Here is an 18,371-nt window from a genome sequence, read left to right as displayed (position 1 = left end):
GCATTTGTTGAATACTGATGATTTGGAATATGCTGTCAGGCATATAGACAGTGCCAATGCATGGAATTAAACAACTTCTTTCCTCAGTCTTTATGCCCAAAATGTTGAATCCCCTGTCTAGTTCTACTTATTCTCTTATTCTTTTTTTGCTAATGGGTGGAATATCAAGAGCTGTTTGACCTCAGGGTTCCTTCATCCCAGAGAGCTAATTGTCTTCTTGCTGCTTTTGCCACTAACTGCTCTTGTTGCTTCTGCTTGCTGTTGTGAATTGTTTTCTTTCCATCCAGGGAGTGAGTGGCTTTGCCGCATCAATGTAGCAAAACCGTTCCACCTCCTTCCACTACTATTGTTTCATTTGGCTTTTCTGGCTTAGAAGGAAGGAACAGGCTAGCAAGCTGGTAGCAAGAGTAGCAAAGTTAAAAATCATTAGGGGATCAGAGGAGTGAGTTTTATTAAGTGACTGTTCCTATGAGCCCTGAAAAAATATGGGGAGGGGGGTTGTTAGAAGTTGTTTTCCATGGCTGGTATAGAAATTTCCCAGATAATTTACTTACACTGTAAAGGGAACCTAATGAATCTTTAGCCTAAATAAGGCTGTTTGTAGAGCTCTAGCATTCTTCTGTTGGCTTTCCCTAGTTTGGAACTGGAAACAGGTTCACAGTGTTTATTTAAAAAAGTGATGAAAAAAATAAAAATATGAAAGAAAAAGGAAATCCTGTAGGCTTACAATCAGGACTCTTTTCAGCCTTCATTTCTAGGCAAGCTTGCAGTTGTTAAAATACTTGTGTCATGGAGCATCTTTTGTGGGTATCTGGCTTTCATGCCTAAAGCTAAAGTATGTGTTTAAATTAGCCTAGTTATATTGAAGTATGTCTGGTTGTCTTCAGAACTGGAGTAAGGAATGATAGTTTTACTGGAATGATGAGATTGCTCTGCCACCACAGTGGCTATAGTCTCATTCATTTCAATGAGATGTGCTTGTCCATTCCATTCTGGATGATTAGGCAGTTGTTTTGAATTATGTGTCAGTATTCTCCTATTTTCCTTATTTATGAATTTACTGTATATACTGTATTCAATATATAATATTGAAATCAGAGCTTTTGCCTGTATATTGATATATGTTACATCTTTTTCGTTTCAACATGACTGAAATATTGTTCACATTTCCTTTGCCACCATGGAGATGTTTTATTTCCTGCAGGACAATTTGCTTTCCATGCGTTTACTTCTAGGCGCTGGCTCAGATACTCAGATTCCTTGCTTCATTATATCTTCATGATTAGCAAATACCATGTTTTCCCGAAAATACATAAGACAGGGACTTAGATTAATTTTTGCTGGGGGGAAAAAACACATTAGGGCTTATTTTCAGGGGATGTTTTATTTTACAGTCATGTCACCTTCTGGTTGCTGCACAATGGTGGAGGGCGGAGTTTCACTTAACTGGGGCTTATTTTTGGGATAGGCTTATATTTCGAGCATCCTGAAAAATCATACTAGGGTTTATTTTCAGGTTAGGTCTTATTTTTGGGAAAACAGGGTAGTTTATTACATTTGAGTTGATACACATCCTAATTCCTTCATGGATAATTTATTGTAATAGACCCTGTGAGGGGCTACGGTTGAAAAACATTCAGAAACTGCAATTAGGCAGGATTTTGTCAGATGTACAGTGGTGCCTCGCTTAACGAGCGCACCGTACAACGAAGAATCCGTATAGCGATCCCTTTTTGGGGATCGCTATATGGAGCTGCCCCAATCGCCGCACTCGCTTTGCGACGATCGGGGCGTCCGGCGGCCATTTTGGAGCCGCCAATCAGCTGATCGGCGGCTCCAAAATGGCCGCCGGATGACCCGAAATGGCCCCCGTCAGTGTTTTCGCGCCCTCCCCTTGCATACCGAGGTCGCAAAAACGCTGCGGGGGGCCATTTCGGGTCATCCGCGGCCATTAAAATGGCTGCGGACGACCCGAAATGCCCCCCCCGCAGCGTTTTCGCGACCTCGGTAAGCAAGGGGAGGGCGCGAAAACACTGACGGGGCCATTTCGGGTCATCCGGCGGCCATTTTGGAGCTGCCGATCAGCTGATCGGCGGCTCCAAAATGGCCGTCGGACCGCGAAAACATCGCTGGCGGGGTAAGTTTTGGCGCCTATTGGAACGCATTAAACTAAGTTTAATGCGTTCCAATAGGCTTTTCCTGCCCCGTACAGTGATGTTTTCGCATAGCGAAGGTTAATCCGGAACGGATTAACCTCGCTATACGGGGCACCACTGTACCTTTCATATAATATATGATACTGGTCTTGTACAATTTTCTGTCTTCCAGTTCGCTTTTGAATTGAGGGTGCTAGTTTGTACCTATACCTTAAATGGTTAGGGTCCAGAATATGTTAAAGATTGTCACCTCCTGTTATGAATCTGCCTATAATCTGCAGTTAAAAATCAAGGCTCATGCTCTGTATTCTGTCACCTAGAAAAGCTATGCTAGTGATGAGTCAAGACAGAGTTTCTTCTGTATCAGGACCATAATCATGGAACTATCTTCCTATGGAAGTTAAATTAGCTTCCTGTTTATTAAGCTTCAGATTGAAAGTTCTTTTCTATGTGCATTTAGTGGTGCCAAATATTCCTTTCTAATTGAGAGAAACATTTGGCACATCCCCACAGTCGGGACAAGAGGGCAGGTCCTCTTATGCATTGAGAATTGGTTGAGAACCAGGAAACAGAGAGTAGGTGTCAATTGGGCAGTTTTCACAATGGAGAGAAGTGAAGAATGGTGTGCCCCAGGGATCTGTCCTGGGACTGGTGCTTTTCAACCTGTTCATAAATGACCTGGAAACAGGGATAAGCAGTGAGGTGGCCAAGTTTGCTGATGATACGAAACTTTTCTGGGTGGTGAAAATCAGAAGAGCTCCAGAAGGATCTCTCCAAACTGGGTGAATAGGCGGCAAAATGGCAAAAGTGTTTCAGTATAAAAAAATGTAAAGTAATGCACATTAGGGTGAAAAAATCAAAACTTTAGTTATCAGCTAATGGGTTCTGAGTTGTCTGTGACAGATCAGGAAAGAGATCTTGGTGTGCTGGTGGACAGCTCGATAAAAGTGTCAGCCCAATGTGCGGCGGCAGTGAAGAAGGTCCAGCTCTGTGAGTTGGAAGGGGAGTTAAAAGGGGAATTGAAAATAAAACAGCCAGCATTATAATGCCATTGTACAAAATGCTGGTAATGCCGCACCTGGATTGTTGCGTACAGTTATGGTCACCGCACCTCAAAAAAGACACAGTGGAACTTGGAAAGGTGCAGAAGAGAGAGACTTAATCGATGACTGGGCTGGGGCACCTCCCTTATGAGGAAAGGCTACAGCATTTGGGGCTCTTTAGTCTAGAGAAAAAGTGCCTGAGGGGGGGGACATGCTTGAGATGTAGAAAATTATGCAGGGGATGAATAAAGTGGATAGAGGGAAGCTCTTTTCCCTCTCGTGCAATACCAGAACCAGGGGACATGCACTGAAATTGAGTGTTGGGAGAGTGAGAACAGACAAAATAAAATATTTCTTTACCCAGTGTGGTGTTAGTCTCTGGAACTTCTTGCTGCAGGTGATGGCTTCTGGCCTAGATGCCTTTAAAAGGGGATTGGACAGACTCCTGGAGGAAAAGTCCATTGCAGGTTACAGGCCATGATGGGGATGTATAATCTCCAGGCTTAAAAGGATGGCACCTAAAAATGCCAGATGCAGGGGAGGGGTATCAGGAGAAAGGTATCTTGTATTCTCTCAGAGACATCTGGTGGGGATACTGTGAGATACAGGAAGCTGGACTAGATGCACCCGTGGCCTGATCCAGCTGGGCTCGTCTTATATTCTTGTTCTTAATTGTGGTATCACTGAGCAGTTTTCTTGATTTTAATATATTGATTTTATTGTTGTTGAGTCTTATTGGTGTTTTCTGTGATTTGTACATCTCCTTCAAGTTTCTGCTAGGCACAGAAATGGTTCATAAGTTGATTAATAAAATAAAATATATATTAAATTATTGTATTAAATTTAGTTGTTAGCATTGACTAGATCTGGCCTGGTAGATGGTGGGAAAGTGACAAGTCAACACTTCTTTAAGCTGTGCTTATTGGTTTGCTTTTAGTTTTTTATTGTGGCCCATTCCTAACACTTGCAAGTAACTGATGCTGCATTGAGGAGCATAGATGTAAACCAGCTGATGGAAGTGTTCATCTTTCTTTACACTGCTCAGATTGGATGTAAAATTCTAGACTTCCATGTAGATGAGATGTCTTGTAGGTCATCCAGTTTTCCCCACTGTGCCTCCTGTGAGTAGAGCCAGCTTGTGTAGTCTTGGGCAAGCTGCACAGTCCCAGGACATGCTTAAATAGGGGAATGGTAAACTACTTCTGAATATTTGCTACCTAGAAAGCCCTGGAAAGGGTAGCCATAAGTTAGACTTGACAGCACATGGTTATTGTTATTTATTAAGGGGAGCAGGGTGGACGTGGCCCTCCAAAGTCCAGGACACTTGCATTCAGTGGTGGGATTCAAATAAATTAACAACAGGTTCTATGTCCTAATGATAGATAGATAGATAGATAGATAGATAGATAGATAGATAGATAGATAGATAGATAGATAGATAGATAGATAGATAGATAGATAGATAGATAGATAGATAGATAGATAGATAGATAGATAGATAGATAGATTAAATAGATAGATAAATAAATAAATAAATGCCCAGGACAGTGGGATCCAATGAGGGTTTCTTCCACAGTGATCTCCCTACTGCCTATCATCACAACTACTTCTCACATGATTAAGACAGCTGGATAAGTGTATCTGTTTGGGTATACCGGTGCTGTTACCCTCACCGTGGGCATCTGCCAAACACACACACACACACACACACAAACAAACACACACCTCTCAGTGGGTGCTTATGACCAAGTTTGACAGAGAACTGACACATCTCTCCTTCCATTTACCTGGAGGCTGCCTTTGCGTACTTGTTGTGGAGTTCTTCTCCCCCCCCCCCAGCTTCCTTCTGGCTTGGAAGGTATGGTCTCTTTTCAATCTGTCGCCACTCCACCTCAACCCCACCACCTCAATCGGTCCTTCAGTTACTGACTCCTCTGAGGTCTCATCCTCCCCCCCCCCCCTTCCCCCATTGACGCCTTTGCTCTTTCCAGGGCTTTATCTCTCTCACCCACACCCCACCTCAGACGGCTCAGTGTGGCACAGGAAGGGAGGCAGCTAATTGCACCCCCCTCCCCCCCACTCGTCCCTGGTCACCTGGCCCCTCCTCCTTCATTCATCTCAGGCCAGCAAACGATTCTAAGAACCAATAGTACATTTAGGAACCGGTTCTATAGAATAGGTGCGAACCTGCTGAATCCCGCCTCTGCTTGCATTGCTTCTAGACCTCAGTAAGTTGCCAACCCCTGTTCTACTCTGTTTCAAATGACATCTGTGTAACATATGGGGAGGGTTTTTTTGCATATCTACTCCACTGCATCATTATCATGTGCAATCTAGAAATTTGGCTCTAAGGACCAGCTCATTGTGCGGTGAGGAGAACTCTAAGGTAATTGAATATCCTTTTGGTAGTGCCACATCCAATAGAATCAAATAATTCAAGAAATCTAATACAGCCATTTGAATCATTGCCTGCTATATTCATGTCTGTTTAGTACTTCAGTGGTAGAGATGACTTAATGATACCGAAAAGAAATTTCAAAGCTTTATACTCTTGCCGTGAGGAAAGTAGGGAGAAAAAATTATTAGAACTGCTTTTTAAAAAAAGTCCTCTGCATTCTGATTTTTTCTAGATAAGCCAGCTCTTTTAAATCTCACCCAAATACTATATCAGTAAAATCCAGTTTTGATGACTGTATTTACAAAATGATATTGCACCTTTCTTACAGTTACATAGCAATACACTTAGAAGATTGTCCTTCAGTTCTGGAGATAATTGTTCTACTTTGCTCCTGTAATGGTTTCCTTTAATCACATAAAAACAAGAATACAGTGGTGCCTTGCTTAACGAGCACTTCAGTTAACGACAAATCCGCATAGCGACAAATTTTTGCGATCGTTTTAGCAATTGCATTGCAATGTTTTAAATAGTAAAATATCGCTTTGCGATGATCGGTAAGCTGTTTCGATTACCAATTTTCGCATAGCGATGTTTTTAGAACAGCTGATCGGCGGTTCCAAAATGGCCACCGGCTAAATAAAATGGCCACCAGCTGTGTTTTTGCCCAGATTCCTCGCTTACTGGGCAACGAAAATGGCGGCCGTATGGAGGATTTTCGCATTAAGGTGATTTTTTTGCCCATAGGAACGCATTAAACAGGTTTTAATGGATTCTTATGGGCTTTTTTTCACATAGCTACGAATCCGTATAGCAACGATTTTTGCTGCACGGATTATTGCCGCTATGCGGGGCACCACTGTACAAAAATGCATAACATGGTTTTATTTTGTCCACTGGGGTGGGTGTTTATATTAACTTTATGTTATATTCTTGGGAAATATAGTATGTTGGTGCGGGACCAAAACTCCAGAGGCTTAATGAGGCTCTGGCATCAAGAAAACTTCTTAGAGTCAGGTTGAATATGAAGCTTGGCAAGAACACTCTGTTATGAAAGACAAGCCTTGAAACTAAGGACACTAGTTACACAGAGTCTCTTATCAGACTGCTTCCATTCCTCCCACTTAAATAGCAAAGTTAGAGACTTAGACGTGGGGAGAAAATGACATGAGAGAGATCTTAGTAGTTATGATATAGTATATTAGATATGTCTAAACATATATACAGTGGGGTCTTGACTTGAGAACTTAATCTGTATTGGAAGGCGGTTCTCAAGTCAAAAAGTCTGTAAGTCAAGTCTCCATTGACCTACAGTGCATTGAAAACCGGTTAATCCCGTAACAGGCCGGTTTTGTTCCATTTTGGTTTTTTTCTGGTCTGTAAGTCAAATCTCAGTCTGCAAGTCAAACCTAAATTTTGCGGCCAGAGAAGTCTGTAACTCAAAAAGTCTGTAAGTCAAGCCGTCTGTAAGTCAAGGGTCCACTGTACAAGGCAATATACATTTGGCATAACAACATTCAGAGCAATAATAACATAGAAGCAAAATGACCACCAGACTTACTGCTGAGTTGCAAAAGTCTGTTCTGTCTCTGTTACATTTATACCCAGAACAACCTATCACATTTCACCATTTACAGCTGGTCTTGCTTAACGATCATGCATTACATCATCTTATTACACCTGTATGCTGTTAGTCATTACGTTGGCTTTTACTTTACATTTGTGACTCTGCACTTCATTACAATATTAAAATCCTGACATAGTAAAATACAGAAGTGTACATATGTGCATTTTTGGATTGCACCTCCCAGACTTCAGCCAGAATAGCCATTCCTATGCTCCCTCCTCCCTTTGACCCTGCCTTTTTTCCCTACTTCTATTTATTTATTTATTTATTTATTTATTTATTTATTTATTTATTTATTTATTTATTTATTTATTTATTCGTTCATTCGATTTTTACCCTGCCCCTGTAGACAACGTCTACTTGGGGCGGCTTACATCAGTTAAAACAAGTTAAAAAACATATAAAATGCATTTATACTAATTAGTTCTAAATATTTTATTTATTTATTCTATTCCTTCCTATTTATTTATTCTATTCCTTCTATTCCTTTCTTGTAGTTTCCCCTCCCTCGTACTCTTTTGGGAAAGCCCCTTCTGCTGTCTTCTCCTCTTCCACATTGCAAAGATGGAGTTTGCTGAACTTTCATTTTGTTTAGGATTTGTTACAACCCACAGTTTGCTTCACCCTGTTCTCTCTTTCTACCTCCTCTTGTGCCTCTGTTAATTTTTTTCATACAGTGACGGTATCTCAGTTTCAATCCTATTCACTTTTTAGGGCACTGTTGACATAAATAAGATTGTACTTCTAAGGCTCATGATCTCTGACAGTCTTTTGGGCCTGTGTTTTACTGCTCCCCATATTCTGGCTATTGTGTTACTCTTTTCTCCTTTACATTTCTGTATTCCCATTTTGCCTGCCATTGTACGATCTGTAGGATGACCTCTTGCATTGACTCTTTTATGTTCTGACATGATGTCTGTTGATTGCTGTAACTCACTGCTGTGCCTTGCAGAAATCATCTCTTGCCAACATATCTGACCTAGCTGAGAGATGATGTTTTTGATTTAGCTTGACAAGAATTTCTTTTCTGGATTGCAGGAATTTTAAGTTAAATTATTTTAAAGTTTCGCCACCTATATGGAGGATTGAGAGGCTTTGGAGTTTTAAATACAGATATCTAGGTTAATGGGCAAAGTGTAGAAACCAACAGAGAATTTTTTTAAAAGCTATATATCAAAAATAGAGCTTAGTGGCTGAAAATGATCAATATATTCTGGAACACAGAGTGGAAGATACCACTGAAGTGTTGCACAGGGAAGGCATTTATCTCTTTTATGGTTTTAGGCTTATGGTATTGAAAAGAAGATGTCCACATTTCACAACTTACAGCAAATTAGAAAGCACAGCACAGTCATTTTCTGCATTAAAGTAGTTAGATCTCAGCTATTATCTGTCAGAGGTAAGTTTCATATATAATGAATGACACTTTGGGCAAATATTAAAAATGAAGTAGCTAAAGGTTTTAGAAGCAACCGGAAGAGGGATGTGAAGAGTTTGGTAAAGTGCATCCAGAATGTGTATGTTCCAGTTATTATATCTAGCTTCATTGCAATGAGGGTAGAAAGTCAACCAGTAAGTTACAATTCACTGAATAGCCAGAGTGGTACAGTGAAGTACTTGATCAAGATATATATGAATGTGTTGGCATTGCCACATATGCAGTGTGCATGGTTTATAGCCTTTCCATTTAGAGCTAATTTCACTAAGTTCAGGAAAAGGGATGATTTATCCCAAGAAGATAAGCCTGTCAGTGGCAGCTATTCATGACTATATTCTATCTACATAATCAGGGCAAACATTGAAAAATTTGATTTCTCAGCCAACAGTCCCTAGAATCCATGGTGACTGGAGGAATTATGGGGCTGATAGTTCAGTGGTTTGGGTATCTGGCTATTGGGAGTTCAATTCCCTACTGTGTCCCCTGCGAGTAGAATTAGCCTGTGTGGCCTGGGCAAGCTGTATGCCCCCAGACATAGGGAATAGTAAAACACTCCTGAGTATTCTTTACCTGAAAAACCCTGAAAAGAATCAATTGACTTGATGACACATGATTATTATTATTATTAGTTGTAGTAGTAGTAGAGAAAGTAACATTTCTCAGGTCTGGATCAAAAGCAGCATTTCTCAGAATACTTATTGCCAGGAAACAATCATAGGAGAAGACTTTTGACTTGTTCTGCCATCTGGTTGGTCACTGCAGGCAGGTTTGCCAGGTCAGCATCATTTCATTCCCTATGCTTGCAAGGCCAAAACCTGAGACCAGGTATGAGTCTCTTGTGATGTTACGGGGGGGGGGGCTCTGATGATGTGAGGGGTTGGAAGGGTTCCCCCCCCCATTATTTACAATGCTACTCCCACCAGGGCTTGTGCAACTGGAAGGCACATGATGTGCAACACTGGTCCTCCACTCCCTGCTTTGTTCCAAGTGACATGATGGATCCACTGTCAGCACAGCAAAAAGGCAGAAGTGAAGGAAAGGGCCTGGAGAAGGAGTCAACAGGTGCATACAAATCATGTCCTTTGGAGAGGTTCATACAAATGGACCATTGTGTCCTTTGGAGTTTTTCCAAATGGACCATCATACCAGTTGGAGCAACTTACACACAAAGGTCATGCTTTAATAGTATTTTCTACCAGTCTAATCTTAGGAAAAAGGTAAAGGTTCCCCTTGACGTTTAGTCCAGTTGTGTCCAACTCTCGGGGGCAGTGCTAATCCCCGTTTCCAAGCCATAGAGCCAGCATTTGTCTGTAGACAGTTTCTGTGGTCATGTTGCCAGCACAACTAGACATGGAACACTGTTACCTTCCCACCGTGGTGGTACCTATTTATCTACTCACATTTTTTACATGCTTTCAAACTGCTAGGTTGGCAGGAGCTGGGACAAGCGACAGGAGCTCACTCCGTCATGTGGATTCGATCTTACGACTGCTGGTCTTCCAGCCTTGCAGCACAGAGGCTTCTGCAGTTTAATGGGCCGTTGTTTTTAAGAATGAATTGCTCAAGTCCTACTTTCCTAGAAGCATTTGAAAATTATTCATTATTTTCATTCATTAAGCGAATGTGTCATAGTAGTAAATCCTTCATTCAGGCAAAGAGTCAACTTCTTGGCTCAACTTCTCAACTTCTTTGGATATCCCAAAGGCTATACTTACGGTGGTTTATGAGATTCTCCTAAAGTTTTTGTTGTTGTTTTTGTTTCAAGGGGTACCAGATCTTGTTATTGCAGTGATGCCATTTCATATAGTTTTTATATACGGATTTAATTCAGACCTAAGTTTGCCAGCTTTTTGATTTATATATTTTTATAGTTCTTTTATACAGTGGACCCTCAACGTACAGACAGCTCAACTTACAGACTTTTCGAGTTACAGACTTCTCTGGCCGCAAAATTTAGGTTCGACTTGCAGCCAGAGAATCGACCTACAGACTAGAAAAAACCCAAAATGGAACAAAAACGGATAGTTACAGGATTAATTGGTTTTCAATGCATTGTAGGTCAATGGAGTCTCGACCTACAGACTTTTCGACCTGCAGCCACTGTTCCAATACGGATTAATTCCGTAAGTAGAGGGTCCACTGTACTGCTGATATGCACTAGCACCTATCTCCATTACCACAGCACAGGCAGAGCTTGTTTAAACATTTTACGTATATGTTGGTCTACACTGGTAGAGTGCACCAAACAAAGTGAAAATATGTGAACTGAAAATTGTGGAAAATCAACATACAGTCCAATTTTAAAAGCAGTGCTAACATTTTTCCAATTAAATAGGAAAGGAGGTGGAATGTAACCTACATAATGCAGGTGGAATAAATAAGAAATCTGGCCTTGACTTAATGCAGCAAGTTACTGTGATTCAATCTTTATTCTGAAAGAAAGATAATGTTGCAAGTATGTACTGCATAAAATACTATCTTGTTAATAATTTCATAGAGACTGAAAAATGAAGGTTCTTAATCCAGGTTGTTGTAACCTTCAACAGACAGTGACAAAACACAGTTTCAGCTCTGGTAAGAATGAACTCAAGGTAAAATCAAATGTCATTAGAATCTGTTACCCAATTCCACAAAGATTAATGTATGACCAATCAGACTTGCAAAAGAAGCTTGTGTTTCCCTTCTGGTGACCAGTCATAAAACAAAGCAAGCTAATTTGCAAGACACAGGCAATGATAATTAAACATCTTTTACCACTTACGAAATTTGTGGTTCTAATGTCAAGGTAGATGTCTGTATCATATGATCTGACCCTGAGTTTTATTCCAGGAAGAAACAGTTTTGTACTGCTGCTTTTGGGAAACTGGTGTTATTTCAAGATTAGCATCATCTGTCTTAAATATCCACCCACTTTCTCAAGCCTGCTGGACTTCAACATTTGAGATTAAGCAGATATAGCTAAAATGCTGTAGATCTCCAGAGGAATTGTTCCTATAAAAGGTTGTCATGATCAGTGAAGCGGGTTCTCATAATAATATATATCCTTCTTACATAAGCACTGAAAACATAAATGCAGTATTTCTTCAGGAAACATTTTCCTTTGAAAGGCAGGGCAGGAATGAGCCACAGTACTCTTATAAAATTCTGTACAAGTGGAAAGCACCAGCAACCACGAGCAGTGATAATGTAGACTCGTGAGGGTTCCAGAAGTTATTAAGCTCTAATCATGCAAGCCAATTTTTCCAGGTATTCAGTCTATAGTAAGCTATTTTCTGCTAGGCCTGCTCTTTTTAATTTGTATGAAAACCTGTGCCATTTCCATGTGCCTACCAAGCCCAGACAGACAAGTTTAAGGGCTTGCTTAAGTAAAATTTTATCAGACCTTAAAAACATTATGTTTTTAGATTGATTCCACTGGGGAATGTTGGTGTAACATAATAAGTGTGCTAGGAAGATGTATATACTTCTTGAAGCAGGTGGAATTGGAGGTGTGGGGTTGACCTGAAAGAAAGAAAGAATTTTATAATTTTGCATTCATTGCAGATTATCATTCCTGTAAATATGTTGCACTCTAAAAAGAGTTTTCTACTCCTCTTCCTCCTTAAGAACTGCTTGATTTTTTTTCTTACATAGAAGTACTTGGTATTTTGCTAAGTTTAAAATGTGTTGGAAGAGAAAAACATTAGAAATCAACTTCTATATAAGATAATGGTTGATCACGCATTAGTGTTAGAATTGTTTGGGTGTAGAGAGGAAAGGAGAAATGAGAATAAAATTGAAGAACAACAAGATATATGTCAAAGCTCACTTTGAAGTGATTTGATCTACCCACACACACATAGCACAGCACATAGAATAAAACTGACAAGGATCATAGCACCCTTCAAGCAGCTTTAAGAAAAATATCTTGTATACCACCTACGTTACAGATCTGAAATGCTTCTGCTTCTTATGCAAGAACAACCTAAATCCTTCTATTAACTGTCTTCCAAAACTGTCAGGTTTGCCCTTAAATAAATAGATAACACATATTTAATAAAAAATAATGTTTTTCTATTATAGTAATCAAACCAAATTAGACATGTTCTTGTTTTAGTATAGTAGAACTTCAGATGTAGAGAATGCCAAACAGAAGGAGTTAAGGAATCCATAACATATACATTACTTTGTTTTCCCTTCTACTCCCCACACAAATAAGTGAAATACCTTTAGGGCTAAGAAGTAAGTGAAATGCATCAACTGAGTTGCAGAATCGGTGTCACAAACCTCTGTATCACCTTTCTTCTAAACTGGTATCTTATCTCTTTCATTAACACACACCCACACCCTACCCACAAGCATTGTTTGCTAAAGACCAGCCAGCATTTAAGGATGAGGAGAGGGAAATGGAAATTTAGATTGGTAGGAGTGGCAATCAAACTGCCACACTGACATGGCACCAAAGGATTTATAGTTTTTGATGTGTTCTGAGTCAGTTTGAAGTATAGAATGGGGGAGGGGGCTGTAAACTAATTTTCAAGGCTAATACTGCAGACCTTCATCTGTAAGGTCTTATAGATGCCTCAGACTAGCTGCTAAAGGTCCTAATACAAGCACCACCCTGACATCATACAATAATGATTGTTGAATAAGCCCTTGCTACTATTTCAGGTGGACTGAATCTGTCTGACTGGTTCACTTCAATAGTTGCAGTGAAAATGCCTTTTCTATAATAAACACAAAGCATATAAAAGTCAGTATTGCAGACATCAGTGCTGACTCGTCTTTATAAATCCAGATATTGGTCTTTGCCCAAACTCAGTAGAATCCTGTATTTTAAAAACTAAAGGACACTTGAAGACATCCACACATACACACTGAAGTTCTTTATTAAGACTTGGGATGTTGGTTCCTACATGTATAAGAAACACTTGTTCATATGTCCAACATGCATCATATACTTTTGATGAAATGTCAGCTAGATAGTGCTGTATGCACAGCGCATTGGAGCAAAAAGGTTGTGTTGAAGTTTGTTTCAGTAGCTGTTTATGATTGCAGAACACCTGGGTAATGGCTGCTACCTCTGGACTTGCTGATGAAAAGGTCTAGTGTGTATTTTTCCAGAATATAAAATGTATAAGCGCTACTGCTCTGAACAGCAGGGACACAATGTACTCCCTCCACAGCATGCTCCCTCTACAACACAAAGAGGGCAGATCTCGGATTGGAGTAGTAGTACTTTAACGGCAAGAAATGTAGCCAGAACATGGTAAGGAGGAGCATCATTATTTTGTTCTTACGAACATTTTGGCAGTGTACAAAGCACTGAAAAGGAAAGAGTTGCCTAGGCAACACTTCTGCCACTCAGGGGAATGCCAGTAGAGCCTATCAGAAGTTCTGCCTTTCTAATGAAGAAGCTACTAGCTGTAGATTCTTTGTTATGGGACGGGGCTAGGGCCAGAGCTTAGAGAAGTTACAGTTGGAGTCTGGAGGCTCCCAGCCAGTGAGATTCTGAAAGCTGTAATCCAAAACAAAAAAAAAACCCAAGCTACCTTTTCTAAACAGCAAATGAGACCAGAAGCACCACCCTATGTTGGATCAAAATTTATATTCCTGTTTGGCCTATGAGTACAACTGAGCTGAAAAAAAAAATCTAAAGGTTTCCCAGAAATAATGTGTGTATCTTAACATTTGTGCTGCTAATTGGTGTTTAAAATATTTTGTCCTGGCAAACTATTTGTGCTGATTGTTTAGTGTATTGTATCTAACACCTCCCCCTTTTTTTAAGGAGTTGTTTGTTGTGGGCCAGTAAGTTGCGGTACAAAATGACATTCATTCATTTAAACTGTAGAAAGGAAATAAAAAATGACAGAAGAAAGTATAGGACTATTAAACTACGAAGTTCTCCACTCAAGAAGCCTCACGTTATCCTATATAAACCAACTTCAGTTTAGTATAAGTGGAGGGAAAAGACATTGCTCCAGAAGTATTGAACACCCGTTCACTGACATATAAAGAGATGTCTGGTGTTTTTTTGTTTGTTTTTTGAATGAGATAATCAGATAAAATACTGGATCTTACAGCCAGCCCTAGAGAAATAGCCAGACACCTGTCCAAAAAGGGAATGCAAAACTTCCTAGTTCTTTGGCTGTCGTAGAAGCTTCCTTCATGAATACTGCTCTTCTGCACTCAGAGGCTGATTATTCATGATATTTTGAAGTGAATAGTTTCTGTGGAATGACCACAACACTCATATTTATTGAGGCTATCTGAATTGATTTTGTGTGGCATGCAATGGAATCTCCACATATGAAAAGACCATACATTCCTCTTGTTTTGAGGGAAACAAGGTTTGGTAGTGTTGAAAGAAAATGCACACATCACTGAATCACAGTGGTGCAAGCTTTGAACTTTTCCATGGTTCAAAGCAACATTGATTCAAATCAACAAAATCTATTGGTGGCATGTAAATCTGGTTGAAGTCTCCCATATTAATGACAATGCAACCACTTTATGTTGGAGAAGCCATGGAAGAAAAACTAAACTTTTACATGTATGACTTACAGATTTTTGGCATCAAGTTAACACTATTTTAAGACAGGTGTCTTAACCAATCTATTGTATTCCATGCAGTCTTATTATCATTATTCATAGTAATGAGAAGCTTATCCATAAAGACTTTATAGCATCATTACTATGTGCTGCCAGACAAAAAATGTATGGGTGTGTGTGTGTGAAGACAGGAAAGCTCAACAAAAACGTATAGTTTAATAGAGTATGGGAAGTGGTGTTAATGGAGGGGCTAAATCATAGAATAAGTTTGCTAAAAGGAATTGGAAAATCAGACAAATTCATGGAGATGTGGTATTAATTTATTACTTACTCTTGCAGCAGTATCCCAGCTATCAGCACCTCCCCCCCCAACGCAAATGCAAGGGAGATTTATTAGAAAAATAAATTTGCTTCATTGATGAATTATTTGAATGATTTCTTTGATATAGAAAGACCAATCAAAATTCCCATACATTCATTAATCTAATAAATGTTCTCACTTTTGTACTCTCCATTATTCTTTATCCCATGACTCTCCTCTTCTCTCTGGCCTCTCAAGCTTTACTCCATGGCATGTTTCTCATCTAACTGTTACCTGATAATTAATGTACACTTCCTGTCTTTATTTGAAATAAAAATTAAAAAAAAAATACTCCATGCATCTTTTAATGCATGTTCTCCCTCCCATCCTTTTTACTCATTAAAGCTAAATAAATAAATAAATAAATAAATAAATAAATAAATAAATAAATAAATAAATAAATAAATAAATATTGCCATATTCCTTGGCTTGAGCTTGTTCTGTAAGACCATCCTTTTCCTCTTGAATTGTCACTTGTAGCAGTCCTTTGCATGGCATGATTCTAAGCCTTTTTGTATGAAAGCTTTAGGCATGTTTGAGCCATCTTGAATGCAAAATAACCAAATTTGCCCAAATGACCCTGAGGGTCTTCAACTCATGTGCAGTAATAATTATTTTTCTCCTCCAAATTCTAGCTCAGTAGGCTGCAGTTTGCATTGGTTGTAATGTACACATTGGGCATCTTTGTGTTGCCTCTAAATCCAGGAAGGGCATGCTGTACTTCTGCTTTGAATCAGTTTACCAAAGTGGCAAAACAGCAAACATTTGTAAGCAAGAACTGAAACAGCATAATGGATGTGGGTTAGACAGCAGATTGCTGGTGGCTAAATGTACACTAGATAACAGCAGTTTAGAAATAAACTTCCAGGTTTGTGTTCTTTGTTGTTTGAAACAAAAACAAAATCAGTTCACCATATTTTAATAGTATTATTTTCTGATAATATGCTTTGCACCTTTTTTGGTTCATGCTTAGGAATGTTTAACAGGATGATTTGAGAATGTCATAGTGGTGGTTTTGTATATAAAAAGAGCTTTGTATTCTCTCCTTGCACAAAGATTTTGCTTTGAACTTTTCTACTAAGATGACAAATACTAGATTGGATTAAAATGAGGGTATCCTTTTTTATACATATGTATACTTATAGTGAATTATACTAGATTTCTCTTACATTTTTGTAGCTCAGAATAAGTCGTTATCACTTTTAAAAATGTAATTCTTTCTGGCTACAGCTATTATAACATAAGCTTAACAGTGTATTTTTTTCATCTGTTCACCGTTGTTGTAAGCCTCTACCTCACTGCAAGTCAGGCAGTCAGAATTCTTTCATGAAATGTCTTCTGTAAAAGAGTACAGCGCTCGGATATGTCATTATATACATTCTATGGTTGATGCTGCCATCCTAATGGTGATGCTAAATCTGATTTTTCTCCCTCTGATTTCTTTTACTTTCTTTTTGGTTCTTTTAGGCAAAATCCAATGCTAATCTTACCTAGGGCATGGTAGCTTGTTAGTGCTCCAGATGTCAGTAGATCTAATCTAGGCAGGACTAACATGGATTTAGCAAATTTTCTGCCTGTCTTCTGCTGTGAGGCTTTCTTTTTATAAGCCTCTGTTTTTGAATCATATCCTTTTTTTCACTCTTTATTTTAAAAGTTCCTTTTTAAAATTTAACCTTTTTATCAGAGCCCTTATTTGTTATCCCTGGTTCTGCATAAATGCTACTGATGCTGCCATCTGCACCTACACTGCTCCTGTTGCTGATCTCTTGTGAATTGTTCTGCAGATATATCTTGTAATCACCCAAGAGGATGGCCATGTCAATCCTTTGTATATACTGTACCCTACACACAGGACACAGTGGCTGATACATTTATGTCATTAACAAGAATATTTTGTCTATACTTTCATGAGCAAAGGAAAATTCTTCAGCGTTGCCTCATTGAACAAGCCACTCCTTACCAAATATGAATTAAAAGTTCTTATATTGAAGAGCTACTGAGTAAAAGCATATGGATATTGTTGGTTTCTGAATACATTTTTCAAAAAATCTACCGTTGGTTTATGGGGTGATAAATGAAATTGTGGGTGCATCCCAACATTGACTCTCCTTGCTATAATCATGTTAACTGTGGCTTTATTCACTTTATAAAGTACAAAAGATACACTCTGGGCAAGCACTGCATTGGCAGGACTTTGTGATGATAGCATGTCTGCTGGCAAGGATTCATTCCAAAACTGAGGATTTTGAAAGCAGATTGTGAGTCTCTGCTTTCAGGAAAATGTGCCTGGAGCAGTGTTCTAGGGACAGTGGACATATAATCAGAGAGGCCAAGAAAAATTCCTTTTCAGAAAAGGAGCATCTAATCCTTGATTAGTTGGTTACTACGGTTGCAGACAGTTAATCTGCTGCCACCATAAAGAATTATGTCAGCTTTGACCTTTCATTTTCCTTTAGGGTAACTAGAACCATGAAATTCGACATGTTACAAAAAGATGCCTCTTTGGCCCAAACAGTAATAGCAACCATAGTTTCATTTAGTGAGAAGGACATTTTGTTAAAGAACAAAGTTTCTGAACAAGATTATACAGCACCTTTTCCAGCAATGTTACGGTTGCAACTTCTTTGTTTATATGTTTGGTTTTATTTGCTGTGCAAAAATGCGTACATGCACAATCAGTGCTTAGGAGAAATTATCATATGGTTATACAGTGGACCCTCTACTTAAGGAATTAATCCGTATTGGAATGGTGGCTGCAAGTCGAAAAGTCTGTAAGTCGAATCTCCATTGACCAACAATGCACTGAAAACCGATTAATCC

General features: G+C 39.2%; 1 protein-coding gene across 5 annotated transcripts in view; it reads left to right on the top strand.

The window, feature by feature from the left end:
• Positions 1-18,371, top strand: part of HS3ST1 (heparan sulfate-glucosamine 3-sulfotransferase 1) — a 113,977-nt gene that overhangs the window by 16,520 nt on the left and 79,086 nt on the right. The window contains exon 1 of one of the 5 annotated variants that reach the window (XM_020795018.3): positions 10,830-11,233. The exons of the other annotated variants lie outside the window; for them this stretch is intronic. The gene's annotated coding sequence lies outside the window, so the exon portion shown is untranslated. Of the gene's footprint in view, positions 1-10,829; positions 11,234-18,371 lie in introns of those variants that run through there. 5 annotated transcript variants of the gene reach the window in all.

This window comes from Pogona vitticeps, chromosome 3 (assembly GCF_051106095.1).
Source record: "Pogona vitticeps strain Pit_001003342236 chromosome 3, PviZW2.1, whole genome shotgun sequence".
In the NCBI taxonomy this organism is placed as follows: domain Eukaryota; kingdom Metazoa; phylum Chordata; class Lepidosauria; order Squamata; family Agamidae; genus Pogona; species Pogona vitticeps.
Note: the sequence above shows the minus strand (reverse complement) of the source record. Positions and strands in the feature narration are given on the sequence as shown.